At 45.0% G+C, this 13369-nt stretch overlaps 1 protein-coding gene across 1 annotated transcript in view; it reads left to right on the top strand.

Annotated features, from left to right (window-relative positions):
• Positions 1 to 13369, top strand: part of LOC112224864 (syntaxin-binding protein 5-like) — a 262601-nt gene that overhangs the window by 89225 nt on the left and 160007 nt on the right. The window lies entirely within an intron of this gene.

Raw genomic sequence — 13369 nt, 5'->3', positions numbered from 1 at the left:
TAAGGGGCAGAGTAGGGGACTGGGCGGAGGCCGGCTAGTCGTGACTATTTAACAGTCTGAATGCCTGGAGATAAAATGCTGTTTTTCAGTCTCTTAGTTCCTGCTTTGATGCACCTGTATTGTCTCCTCCTTCTGGATGGTGAACAGGGCGGTCAGGTAAAATGAGCAGAATAGGCATTGTGTTAGATGACCAGAATAGGCATTGTGTTAGATGACCAGAATAGGCATTGTGTTAGATGACCAGAACAGACATTGTGTTAGATGAGAAGAATGAGCAGAATAGGCATTGTGTTAGATGACCAGAATAGGCATTGTGTTAGATGAGCAGAATGAGCAGAACAGGCATTGTGTTAGATGAGCAGAATAGGCATTGTGTTAGATGAGAAGAATGAGCAGAATAGGCATTGTGTTAGATGAGCAGAATGAGCAGAACAGGCATTGTGTTAGATGAGCAGAATGAGCAGAACAGGCATTGTGTTAGATGAGCAGAACAGACATTGTGTTAGATGAGCAGAACAGACATTGTGTTAGATGAGCAGAATAGGCATTGTGTTAGATGAGCAGAATGAGCAGAACAGGCATTACATGGATAAATGTTCAGGCAGCTAGATGCTGATACAGTTGTAAGATATAGAGTATAGATATATATATATATCGGTGTTTTGTGGCTTGGTTTTACATGCTATTTGTTTTGGACAATCTGTTATGCTTTTGTAGTTAAAATAACCCTTTTATTGGTTAAAATAACCCCTTTTATTGGTTAAAATAACCCCTTTTATTGGTTAAAATAACCCCTTTCATCAGTTAAAATAACCCCTTTTATTGGTTAAAATAACCCCTTTTATTGGTTAAAATAACCCCTTTCATCAGTTAAAATAACCCCTTTTATTGGTTAAAATAACCCCTTTCATCAGTTAAAATAACCCCTTTTATTGGTTAAATAACCCCTTTTATTGCACACAGAGTCAGGCCATCCAAAGTATTTTGTGCTCCTGAACCTATTTAGGCTTGATATAACAAAAGGGGGGGGGGAGATACTTATGGAATACATTTTAGTTATTTATTTTGTAATAATTTGTGTAGCTCAGTGACAAAAGAAGAACATACAAATAAATCAAATCAAATGTATTTATAAAGCCCTTCGTACATCAGCTGATATCTCAAAGTGCTGTACAGAAACCCAGCCTAAAACCCCAAACAGAAAGCAATGCAGGTGTAGAAGCATCCATTTCAATCCCACTTTGTAACGCACCAGAACGTAAACACTGTTCCGTTCTCTCTGCCTGTGTTGATATCATTATCATTACATGATAATTGCACGATAATGCAGTTCAGGACCCAGGTTTTCCCCGTCTGCCTAAAGACTTGTTTAATAGCTGCTCCCCCTCCTCTCTTCCTCTCCTCCTCTCCAAGACTTGTTTAATAGCTGCTCCCCCTCCTCACCTCCTCTCCAAGACATGTTTAATAGCTGCTCCCCCTCCTCTCTTCCTCACCTCTTCTCCAAGACTTGTTTAATAGCTGCTCCCCCTCCTCTCTTCCTCTCCTCCTCTCCAAGACATGTTTAATAGCTGCTCCCCCTCCTCTCTTCCTCTCCTCCTCTCCAAGACTTGTTTAATAGCTGCTCCCCCTCTCTTCCTCTCCTCCTCTCCAAGACATGTTTAATAGCTGCTCCCCCTCCTCTCTTCCTCACCTCTTCTCCAAGACTTGTTTAATAGCTGCCCCCCTCCTCTCCTCCTCTCCAAGACTTGTTTAATAGCTGCTCCCCCTCCTCTCTTCCTCTCCTCCTCTCCAAGACATGTTTAATAGCTGCTCCCCCCTCCTCTCTTCCTCTCCTCCTCTCCAAGACTTGTTTAATAGCTGCTCCCCCTCCTCTCTTCCTCTCCTCCTCTCCAAGACATGTTTAATAGCTGCTCCCCCTCCTCTCTTCCTCTCCTCCTCTCCAAGACTTGTTTAATAGCTGCTCCCCCTCCTCTCTTCCTCTCCTCCTCTCCAAGACTTGTTTAATAGCTGCTCCCCCTCCTCTCTTCCTCTCCTCCTCTCCAAGACATGTTTAATAGCTGCTCCCCCTCCTCTCTTCCTCTCCTCCTCTCCAAGACATGTTTAATAGCTGCTCCCCCTCCTCTCTTCCTCTCCTCCTCTCCAAGACTTGTTTAATAGCTGCTCCCCCTCCTCTCTTCCTCTCCTCCTCTCCAAGACTTGTTTAATAGCTGCTCCCCCTCCTCTCTTCCTCTCCTCCTCTCCAAGACATGTTTAATAGCTGCTCCCCCTCCTCTCTTCCTCTCCTCCTCTCCAAGACTTGTTTAATAGCTGCTCCCCCTCCTCTCTTCCTCTCCTCCTCTCCAAGACATGTTTAATAGCTGCTACCCCTCCTCTCTTCCTCTCCTCCTCTCCAAGACATGTTTAATAGCTGCTCCCCCTCCTCTCTTCCTCTCCTCCTCTCCAAGACATGTTTAATAGCTGCTCCCCCCTCTCTTCCTCACCTCCTCTCCAAGACTTGTTTAATAGCTGCTCCCCCTCCTCTCTTCCTCACCTCCTCTCCAAGACTTGTTTAATAGTGTACTTCCGGCGCCGACAGAGATGGCCGCCTCGCTTCGCGTTCCTAGGAAACTATGCTGGGGATTTTAACAAGGCTAATCTGAAAACAAGACTCCCTAAATTTTATCAGCATATCGATTGCGCAACCAGGGGTGGAAAGACCTTGGATCATTGTTACTCTAACTTCCGCGACGCATATAAGGCCCTGCCCCGCCCCCCTTTCGGAAAAGCTGACCACGACTCCATTTTGTTGATCCCTGCCTACAGACAGAAACTAAAACAAGAGGCTCCCACGCTGAGGTCTGTCCAACGCTGGTCCGACCAAGCTGACTCCACACTCCAAGACTGCTTCCATCACGTGGACTGGGAGATGTTTCGTATTGCGTCAGAGAACAAAATTGACGAATACGCTGATTCGGTGTGCGAGTTCATTAGAACGTGCGTTGAAGATGTCGTTCCCATAGCAACGATTAAAACATTCCCTAACCAGAAACCGTGGATTGATGGCAGCATTCGTGTGAAACTGAAGGCACGAACCACTGCTTTTAATCAGGGCAAGGTGTCTGGTAACATGACCGAATACAAACAGTGCAGCTATTCCCTCCGCAAGGCTATCAAACAAGCTAAGCGCCAGTACAGAGACAAAGTAGAATCTCAATTCAACGGCTCAGACACAAGAGGCATGTGGCAGGGTCTACAGTCAATCACGGACTACAGGAAGAAATCCAGCCCAGTCACGGACCAGGATGTCTTGCTCCCAGGCAGACTAAATAACTTTTTGCCCGCTTTGAGGACAATACAGTGCCACTGACACGGCCTGCAACGAAAACATGCGGTCTCTCCTTCACTGCAGCCGAGGTGAGTAAGACATTTAAACGTGTTAACCCTCGCAAGGCTGCAGGCCCAGACGGCATCCCCAGCCGCGCCCTCAGAGCATGCGCAGACCAGCTGGCCGGTGTGTTTACGGACATATTCAATCAATCCCTATACCAGTCTGCTGTTCCCACATGCTTCAAGAGGGCCACCATTGTTCCTGTTCCCAAGAAAGCTAAGGTAACTGAGCTAAACGACTACCGCCCCGTAGCACTCACATCCGTCATCATGAAGTGCTTTGAGAGACTAGTCAAGGACCATATCACCTCCACCCTACCTGACACCCTAGACCCACTCCAATTTGCTTACCGCCCAAATAGGTCCACAGACGATGCAATCTCAACCACACTGCACACTGCCCTAACCCATCTGGACAAGAGGAATACCTATGTGAGAATGCTGTTCATCGACTACAGCTCGGCATTCAACACCATAGTACCCTCCAAGCTCGTCATCAAGCTCGAGACCCTGGGTCTCGACCCCGCCCTGTGCAACTGGGTACTGGACTTCCTGACGGGCCGCCCCCAGGTGGTGAGGGTAGGCAACAACATCTCCTCCCCGCTGATCCTCAACACTGGGGCCCCACAAGGGTGGGGAGAGCCCTCTCCTGTACTCCCTGTTCACCCACGACTGCGTGGCCACGCACGCCTCCAACTCAATCATCAAGTTTGCGGACGACACAACAGTGATAGGCTTGATTACCAACAACGACGAGATGGCCTACAGGGAGGAGGTGAGGGCCCTCGGAGTGTGGTGTCAGGAAAATAACCTCACACTCAACGTCAACAAAACAAAGGAGATGATTGTGGACTTCAGGAAACAGCAGAGGGAACACCCCCATCCACATCGATTGAACAGTAGTGGAGAGGGTAGCAAGTTTTAAGTTCCTCGGCATACACATCACAGACAAACTGAATTGGTCCACTCACACAGACAGCATCGTGAAGAAGGCGCAGCAGCGCCTCTTCAACCTCAGGAGGCTGAAGAAATTCGGCTTGTCACCAAAAGCACTCACAAACTTCTACAGATGCACAATCGAGAGCATCCTGTCGGGCTGTATCACCGCCTGGTATGGCAACTGCACCGCCCTCAACCGTAAGGCTCTCCAGAGGGTAGTGAGGTCTGCACAACGCATCACCGGGGGCAAACTACCTGCCCTCCAGGACACCTACACCACCCGATGCTACAGGAAGGCCATAAAGATCATCAAGGACATCAACCACCGAGCCACTGCCTGTTCACCCCGCTGTCATCCAGAAGGCGAGGTCAGTACAGGTGCATCAAAGCTGGGACCGAGAGACTGAAAAACAGCTTCTATCTCAAAGCCATCAGACTGTTAAACAGCCACCACTAACATTGAGTGGCTGCTGCCAACACACTGACTCAACTCCAGCCACTTTAATAATGGGAATTGATGGGAAATGATGTAAATATATCACTAGCCACTTTAAACAATGCTACCTTATATAATGTTACTTACCCTACATTATTCATCTCATATGCATACGTATATACTGTACTCTATATCATCGACTGCATCCTTATGTAATACATGTATCACTAGCCACTTTAACTATGCCACTTTGTTTACATACTCATCTCATATGTATATACTGTACTCGATATCATCTACTGTATCTTGCCTATGCTGCTCTGTACCATCACTCATTCATATATCCTTATGTACATATTCTTTATCCCCTTACACTGTGTATAAGACAGTAGTTTTTTTGGAATTGTTAGTTAGATTACTTGTTCGTTATTACTGCATTGTCGGAACTAGAAGCACAAGCATTTCGCTACACTCGCATTAACATCTGCTAACCATGTGTATGTGACAAATAAAATTTGATTTGATTTAGCTGCTCCCCCTCCTCTCTTCCTCTCCTCCTCTCCAAGACTTGTTTAATAGCTGCTCCCCCTCCTCTCCTCCTCTCCAAGACTTGTTTAATAGCTGCTTCCTCCCCCTCCTCTCTTCCTCTCCTCCTCTCCAAGACTTGTTTAATAGCTGCTCCCCCTCCTCTCTTCCTCACCTCTTCTCCAAGACTTGTTTAATAGCTGCTCCCCCTCCTCTCTTCCTCACCTCTTCTCCAAGACTTGTTTAATAGCTGCTCCCCCTCCTCACTGCGCCTATGCATTGTTAACTTAAAAAAAATATATTAAAAAAATCGGATTATATAACGTGATCGATAACAACGCTTTGGTCCGTAATGCTTTGTGCCAGAAACAAGCTGTAAAAATCCCCGGGAAAGGCATGACTCCGATGCATTATGGGAATATCAATGGTTAGTTTCAGAGTCATTCAGAGGCTAAGCTACAACCTTCTACAGCTGAGGAGACAAAAAATGGACTTTGCTTTGGGATCTAATTCTGTCACTATCAATTGATTAAGCTGTTCACTTTCTGTCCAGTAGAAGATGTTTAATCCCTGACAAGTTTTAGGGAAACCTCTCGGTAGGTTAAGCCACAGAAGAAGAGTACCCAGCAGTTAAATCTGACATTTTTTTTGCATTGGTAGGCCTACTATGTCCGGGTTGGAAAGGTAGGTCTACTATGTCCGGGGTGGAAAGGTAGGTCTACTATGTCCGGGGTGGAAAGGTAGGCCTACTATGTCCGGGGTGGAAAGGTAGGTCTACTATGTCCGGGGTGGAAAGGTAGGTCTACTATGTCCGGGGTGGAAAGGTAGGTCTACTATGTCCGGGGTGGAAAGGTAGGTCTACTATGTCCGGGGTGGAAAGGTAGGTCTACTATGTCCGGGGTGGAGAGGTAGGTCTACTATGTCTGGGGTGGAAAGGTAGGTCTACTATGTCCGGGGTGGAGAGGTAGGTCTGCTATGTCTGGGGTGGAAAAGTAGGTCTACTATGTCCGGGGTGGAAAGGTAGGCTTACTATGTCCGGGGTGGAAAGGTAGGCCTACTATGTCCGGGGTGGAAAGGTAGGCCTACTATGTCCAGGGTGGAAAGGTAGGTCTACTATGTCCAGGGTGGAAAGGTAGGTCTACTATGTCCGGGCTGGAAAGGTAGTTCTACTATGTCTGGGGTGGAGAGGTAGACCTACTCTGTCCGGGGTGGAAAGGTAGGTCTACTATGTCCGGAGTGGAAGGTAGGTCTACTATGTCCGGGGTGGAAGGTAGGTCTACTATGTCCGGGGTGGAGAGGTAGGCCTAACGTTTGAACCATGCACCATGCTCGTTATCCTAATGACGTCTCAGATTTAATTATTTACAAATGGGGACAGTTTCATTGCAAACAAGACACACTGATTCGGCCGTTGGATAAATATGATAAGATGAACACGTAGACCTCTCTGTTGATTCTTAGCTTGGAATTTCCTTATTTTGTGTGGTGTAAAACATATTCTGTACTTTGTGAAATGACATGGAATTAAATTCCATTTTTATAAAAGGCACATTTGTTTCTCGAGAATTGGAAATACGATCATAGATTCATGCTTTTACTAAAAAGGAGATATTTCCACCCCTGTCTGTGAAGCCACAACCTTCAGCCCAAATTCCTGCGCACTGACAGGACGGAGAACAGTTTCTAAAACTACATATCTAAGGCTCTGTTCTGTCCAGGAAGTGAGGGTAAACTGCATATCTAAGGCTCTGTTCTGTCCAGGGACTGAGGGTAAACTGCATATCTAAGGCTCTGTTCTGTCCAGGGAGTGAGGGTAAACTGCATATCTAAGGCTCTGGTCTGTCCAGGGACTGAGGGTAAACTGCATATCTAAGCCTCTGTTCTGTCCAGGGAGTGAGGGTAAACTGCATATCTAAGGCTCTGTTCTGTCCAGGGAGTGAGGGTAAACTGCATATCTAAGGCTCTGGTCTGTCCAGGGAGTGAGGGTAAACTGCATATCAAAAAGTTATTTAAGGCTCTGGTCTGTCCAGGGACTGAGGGTAAACTGCATATCTAAGCCTCTGTTCTGTCCAGGGAGTGAGGGTAAACTGCATATCTAAGCCTCTGTTCTGTCCAGGGACTGAGGGTAAACTGCATATCTAAGGCTCTGGTCTGTCCAGGGACTGAGGGTAAACTGCATATCTAAGCCTCTGTTCTGTCCAGGGAGTGAGGGTAAACTGCATATCTAAGGCTCTGGTCTGTCCAGGGAGTGAGGGTAAACTATCTAAGGCTCTGTTCTGTCCAGGGAGTGAGGGTAAACTGCATATCTAAGGCTCTGTTCTGTCCAGGGAGTGAGGGTAAACTGCAAATCTAAGGCTCTGTTCTGTCCAGGGAGTGAGGGTAAACTGCATATCTAAGGCTCTGTTCTGTCCAGGGAGTGAGGGTAAACTGCATATCTAAGGCTCTGTTCTGTCCAGGGAGTGAGGGTAAACTGCATATCTAAGGCTCTGGTCTGTCCAGGGAGTGAGGGTAAACTGCATATCTAAGCCTCTGTTCTGTCCAGGGAGTGAGGGTAAACTGCATATCTAAGGCTCTGGTCTGTCCAGGGAGTGAGGGTAAACTGCATATCTAAGGCTCTGTTCTGTCCAGGGAGTGAGGGTAAACTGCATATCTAAGGCTCTGTTCTGTCCAGGGATGAAGGTAAACTGCATATCTAAGGCTCTGTTCTGTCCAGGGACTGAGGGTAAACTGCATATCTAAGGCTCTTTTCTGTCCAGGGAGTGAGGGTAAACTGCATATCTAAGGCTCTGTTCTGTCCAGGGATGAAGGTAAACTGCATATCTAAGGCTCTGGTCTGTCCAGGGAGTGAGGGTAAACTGCATATCTAAGGCTCTGGTCTGTCCAGGGATGAAGGTAAACTGTAAAGCATGTTCTCTGCTATCCACTTTATGTTTTAATTATTATTTTAGGTATAGGGGTCACTTAAAAAAATATAAAAAGTGTTTAGGGGAGGTATAGGTCAAATATATTTTGCTGAAGATATAGCCATCCATTTTCTTTTCAGAGAGATCTGGGGTTTTTTTTGTAAACCTTATCATAAATAACTTTCACTCCCTTATAGTTGAGCATATCCAAGTTAAAGCTATTCGCCTCCCAACACACCCAGAGCTCTCTAAAACAGGATAAGGGTTCAGCGACATCAAATTGGGCAAAGAGAGTGAGAAACACAAGCAATTATGTCGTTCATTATTTTCCCTGCTGCTTAATTATGCTGTGGAGGTTAATTTATTGTGGTTTTATAAACAGACTCATATCACCCATATGCTAATATGCTGTTATGAGTAGCTGTCATGTTTTTAACAGGGAGGGAGAGGTTATACACAGTAAAGGTCAATATCTCACATTGAAGAAACACACAAATGAGTCGTTAACTGAAACAAGTATTACCCAACAACAATAAATAATGTATTCTCTCCTATGTCATTCATTCTGGTTTGTTTGAACAACACTTATTTTAGCTAAACAAACATCTAAAATCATTGGCACAAATAAGAGCACCTAAAGCTAGCGCTTCAGATAATTGGAAAGAACATGATGTTCCTGAAGTTCAGACTTCATATAATCGGTTACATGTACAGCTGACGTCTACAGGGTTATAGGAACATGTCTGAGTTATAGCTGACGTCTACAGGGTTATAGGAACATGTCTGAGTTATAGCTGACGTCTACAGGGTTATAGCTGACGTCTACAGGGTTATAGGAACATGTCTGAGTTACAGCTGACGTCTACAGGGTTATAGCTGACGTCTACAGGGTTATAGGAACATGTCTGAGTTACAGCTGACGTCTACAGGGTTATAGGAACATGTCTGAGTTATAGCTGACGTCTACAGGGTTATAGCTGACGTCTACAGGGTTATAGGAACATGTCTGAGTTACAGCTGACGTCTACAGGGTTATAGCTGACGTCTACAGGGTTATAGGAACATGTCTGAGTTACAGCTGACGTCTACAGGGTTATAGGAACATGTCTGAGTTACAGCTGACGTCTACAGGGTTATAGGAACATGTCTGAGTTATAGCTGACGTCTACAGGGTTATAGCTGACGTCTGCAGGGTTATAGGAACATGTCTGAGTTACAGCTAGAGGTCTGAGCTGAACTGACACCTCATTTACAATCCTTTTAGTGAGAACGTGTACATTTTCCCCCAGTGAGAAACGACGGTGTCCCAGATGTCTCTTTTCTCAGTCTAATGATACTTGCCAAGCCAGTTAACCCCCAACAACAACTGCTCCCTGGGCTCAGATGATGTGGACATCTATTAAGGCTGCCCCCCACCCCAATTGTCATACTGTAGTAAAAGTAAAGATACTGTACCTTAGTAGAAAAGTGAACATCACCCAGTAAAGTACTACTTGAGTAAATGTCTAAAAGTATTTGGTTTTAAATATACTTAAGTATCAAAAAGTAAATGTATTTGCTAAAATATACTTAAGTATCCAAAGTAAAAGTGTAAATCATTTCACATTCTTTATATTTAGCAAAGCAGACGGCATGGTTTTCTTGTTTTTTTAATTTACAGATTGCCAGGGGAACACTCCAACACTGAGGCATAATTTACAGATTGCCAGGGGAACACTCCAACACTGAGGCATAATTTACAGATTGCCAGGGGAACACTCCAACACTGAGGCATAATTTACGGATTGCCAGGGGAACACTCCAACACTGAGGCATAATTTACGGATTGTCAGGGGAACACTCCAACACTGAGCCATAATTTACGGATTGCCAGGGGAACACTCCAACACTGAGGCATAATTTACAAACGAAGCATTTGTGTTCAGTGAGTCCTCCAGATCAGAGGCAGTAGGGATGATCAGTGATGTTCGCATGAGAAATGTGTGAATTGGACCATATTCCTGTCCTGCTAAGCATTCAAAATGTAACGAGTACTTTTGTGTGTCAGGGAAAATGCATGGAGTAAAAAGTACACTGTTTAGTTCAGTAATGTAGTAAAAGTAAAAGTTTTCAAAAATATAAATAGTAAAGAACAAATACCCCCAAAAACGACTTAAGTACTACTCAAAAACTACTTAAGTACTACTCAAAAGTATGTTTACTTAAGTACTTTACATCACGGCATTTCAGTTGAAGGCATTCAGTTGTGCAACTGACTTGATACCGCCATTCTCCCTTTGGGCTTCCGAGTGGCGCAGCGGTCTGAGGCACTGCATCTCAGTGTAAGAGGCATCACTACAGACCCTGGTTCAATTCCAGGCTGTATCACAACCTGCTGTGATTGGGAGTCCCATTGGGGCCTAGCACAATTGGCACAAAGTCGTCCAGGTTTAGGCCGTCATTGTAAATAAGAATTTGTTCTTAACTGATTTACCTAGTTAAATTCCCTTCCCCTTCCCTACTTTTGACTGCGGCCAATAGGACTCACACTCATACTGATTCTTTGTGTCATTACGTCTGCATTTCCAAGTCATAACTGTTAACCTCTGTGTCTGGGGACTTCATCCCCCCCCTGTTTCTGTACGTACAGCTCCTGTCTGCAGAGACAAGTTGATCTGCTGGCTCTCTGTCGACATGTACAGCATTGACATGTTTTACACTTAGCAGGAGTTCTAACGCAGAGCCACTTACAGACGCAATTAAGGTTAAGTGCCTTGCTCAAGGGAACATCGGCAGATTTTTCACCTAGTCGGCTCAGAGATTAACTGCTAGGCTACCTGCCTCCCCACATCCAAATTTATACAGTTGAAGTCGGACATTTACATACACTTAGGTTCGAGTCATTAAAACTCGTTTTTCAACCACTCCACAAATTTCTTGTTAACAAACTATTGTTTTGGCAAGTCGTTTAGGACATCTACTTTGTGCAGGACACAAGTCATTTTTCCAACAATTGTTTACAGACAGATTATTTCACTTATTATTCACTGTATCACAATTCCAGTGGGTCAGAAGTTTACATACACTAAGTTGACTGGGCCTTTAAACAGCTTGGAAAATTACAGAAAATGATGTCATGGCTTTAGATGCTTCTGATAGGCTAATGGACATAATTTGAGTCATTTGGAGGTGTACCTGTGGATATATTTCAAGGCCTACCTTCGAACTCAGTGCCTCTTTGCTTGACATCATGGGAAAAACAAAAGCAATCATCCAAGACCTCAGAAAATAATTGTAGGCCTCCACAAGTCTGGTTCATACTTGGGAGCAGTTTCCAAACGCCTGAAGCTACCACGTTCATCTGTACAAACAATAGTTCACAAGTATAAACACCATGGGACCACACAGCCGTCATACCGCTCAGGAAGGAGACGCGTTCTGTCTCCTAGAGATGAATGTACTTTGGTAAAAAAAGTGCAAATCAATCCCAGAACAACAGCAAAGGACCTTGTGAAGATGCTGGAGGAAACAGGTACAAAAGTATCTATATCTACAGTAAAACGAGTCCTATATCGACATAACCTTAAAGGCCGCTCATCAAGGAAGAAGCCACTGCTCCAAAACCGCCATAAAAAAAGACAAACTACGGTTTGCAACTGCACATTGGGACAAAGATCGTATTTTTTTGACCCTCTGGTCTGATGAAACAAAAATAGAGCTGTTTGGCCATAATGAACATCGTTATGTTTGGAGGAAAAAGGGGGATGCTTGCAAGCCGAAGAACACTATCCCCATAGTGAAGCAGGGGGGTGGCAGCATCATGTTGTGGGGGTGCTTTGCTGCAGGAGGGACTTCTGCACTTCACAAAATAGATAGCACCATGAGGAAGGAACATTATGTGGATATATTGAAGCAACATCTCAAGATTGAAGCAACATCAGTCAGAAAGTTATAGCTTGGTCGCAAATGGGTCTTCCAAATGGACAATGACCCCAGGCATACTTCCAAAGTTGTGGCAAAATGGCTAAAGGACAACAAAGTCAAGGTATTGGAGTGGCCATCACAAAGCCCTGACCTCAATCCTATAGGAGATTTGTGGGCAGAACTGAAAAAGCGTGTGTGAGCAAGGAGGCCTACAAACCTGACTCAGTTACACCAGCTCTGCCAGGAGGAATAGGCCAAAATACACTCACCTTATTGTGGGAAGCTTGTGGAAGGCTACCCGAAACGTTTGGACCAAGTTAAACAATTTAAAGGCAATGCTACCAAATACTAATTGAGTGTATGTAAACTTCTGACCCACTGGGAATGTGATGAAATAAATGAAAGCTGAAATATATCATTCTTTCTTCAATTATTCTGACTTTTCACATCCTTAAAATGAAGTGGTGATCCTAACTGACCTAAGACAGGGAATTTTTACGAAGACTAAATGTCAGTAATTGTGAAAAACTGAGTTTATATGTATTTGGCTAAGGTCTACTTCAACTTCCGACTTCAACTTTACAGTACATGCTGAATATACTAACATGCAACACATGCAGTGCAACTCTTTCAACTCTCTCTTTCATCCCCAAACTCTATTGTGAATCCCTCCCTCTCTTTCTCCCACTTCCTCCCTCTCTTTCTCCCACTTCCTCCCTCTCTTTCTCCCACTTCCTCCCTCTCTTTCTCCCACTTCCTCCCTCTCTTTCTCCCATTTCCTCCCTCTCTTTCTCCCACTTCCTCCCTCTCTTTCTCCCACTTCCTACCTCTCATTCTCCCACTTCCTCCCTCTCTTTCACCCACTTCCTCCCTCTCTTTCTCCCACTTCCTCCCTCTCTTTCTCCCACTTCCTACCTCTCGTTCTCCCACTTCCTCCCTCTCCTACACCCATTTCCTCCCCCTCTTTCTCCCACTTCGGAGGAAATCGATTTGCAAGTTATTATATACACCTCTCCTCTCCCCTACAACTCTTCCCCTGTTCCTTAGTGTAGACACACACCAGGCACGGGAGAGGAGAGGAATGTGCCTATTTGAAAGCTAGAAAACTTGCAACGTTTTTTTTAAGTATCTATCTTGCTGCAAAAGGTTGGAGAACCCTAGTGTACTGAATATCTGTGTTCTGTACCTCTCCTTCAGGGAGCTCTGGTGTACTGAATATCTGTGTTCTGTACCTCTCCTTCAGGGAGCTCTGGTGTACTGAATATCTGTGTTCTGTACCTCTCCTTCAGGGAGCTCT

The sequence above is a fragment of the Oncorhynchus tshawytscha genome, linkage group LG03 (genome assembly GCF_018296145.1).
Source record: "Oncorhynchus tshawytscha isolate Ot180627B linkage group LG03, Otsh_v2.0, whole genome shotgun sequence".
Taxonomy (NCBI): domain Eukaryota; kingdom Metazoa; phylum Chordata; class Actinopteri; order Salmoniformes; family Salmonidae; genus Oncorhynchus; species Oncorhynchus tshawytscha.
The sequence above is the reverse complement of the archived record's forward strand: the minus strand, read 5'-3'. Positions and strand labels throughout refer to the sequence as shown.